Here is a 999-nt window from a genome sequence, read left to right on the forward strand (position 1 = left end):
TGCCCACCCAACCTCACGTCCTGACCAACTAACACACATAACAAACTAACAGAAATAGGTCAGGAACGTGACAGAATTAAGGTCATTAATTAGTAAAAAATCTCCCCTCACCTGGCTGTCTGGGTCTTAATTGAAAGGAAAAACTAAAAACATCCCTGCAATAATATGTATTTTGACAAATCAGATCTTTTCACATCAGCTCTTTTTTCAGAGCTGATCTGATTGGTCAAAAAGCCAACTAGTGAAACAAAGATCGGATTTGGGATGCCTTTGTAAACGCAGCCTAAGAGCGTTGGAGTTTGGAAAAGCATTAGTACTTGAAATTAACATTCTTTCATTGATCACATGAAAATATATATTATTACTTTTACTCTGTTCAGGAGGAGTGTATAAATGTTTCCTGTAGGCTGGATGGGCTCATGATGACATAGTGCTCTGATTTTGCTATAGATTACACATGTTGAGCTAACTGCTGCTGTTTAGCCAGGACTCCACTGTAAAACACTTTGCCTCAAAGGACTTTCCCTGTGACAGACAAATGAAAAGTGTATTTTTTAAAAACATTATAATCATCATGATTCTGGTATCAAAATCAGAAGGCTGATGTACATTGCGTAACAATAAGGCTGTACATATCACACAACATCTGGGATTAACCCATTCATCATTTCTATGAACCAAAGGATCAGGAGAGCTAATTGTTAAGTAAATTAATTCATTAGTTATGACCATAGGTCTTCAGCTAACGGTGTGTGCCAAAAACCTTTGAATGTATTGTAATGTGAAAAAATCTACATCAAATAATAAACACTGAGGTACTGTAGCATTTCAGAGAGTTCCATTTCAACATTGAATGTTTTGTATGATGGAACATTCAGCACCAATGCATTGTGGGAAAGGTTAAACACTTCATGGGTATTTTTCAAACAGGGCCACGTTTGAACGTTGTCAACTGTTTTAGATAGAAATGTCATGAATAGAGCTGACGTGATTCCTCAC

The 999-nt window shown here is 36.7% G+C and overlaps 1 non-coding gene across 1 annotated transcript; it reads right to left on the reverse strand.

Annotated features, from left to right (window-relative positions):
- Positions 1-590: 590 nt before the first annotated feature.
- On the reverse strand, positions 591-686 carry LOC129867731 (small nucleolar RNA U13). Its single transcript, XR_008761675.1, has one exon. It is a non-coding gene; the product is annotated as a small nucleolar RNA U13 (small nucleolar RNA).
- Positions 687-999: the final 313 nt, after the last annotated feature.

Source organism: Salvelinus fontinalis, chromosome 12 (genome assembly GCF_029448725.1).
Source record: "Salvelinus fontinalis isolate EN_2023a chromosome 12, ASM2944872v1, whole genome shotgun sequence".
Taxonomy (NCBI): domain Eukaryota; kingdom Metazoa; phylum Chordata; class Actinopteri; order Salmoniformes; family Salmonidae; genus Salvelinus; species Salvelinus fontinalis.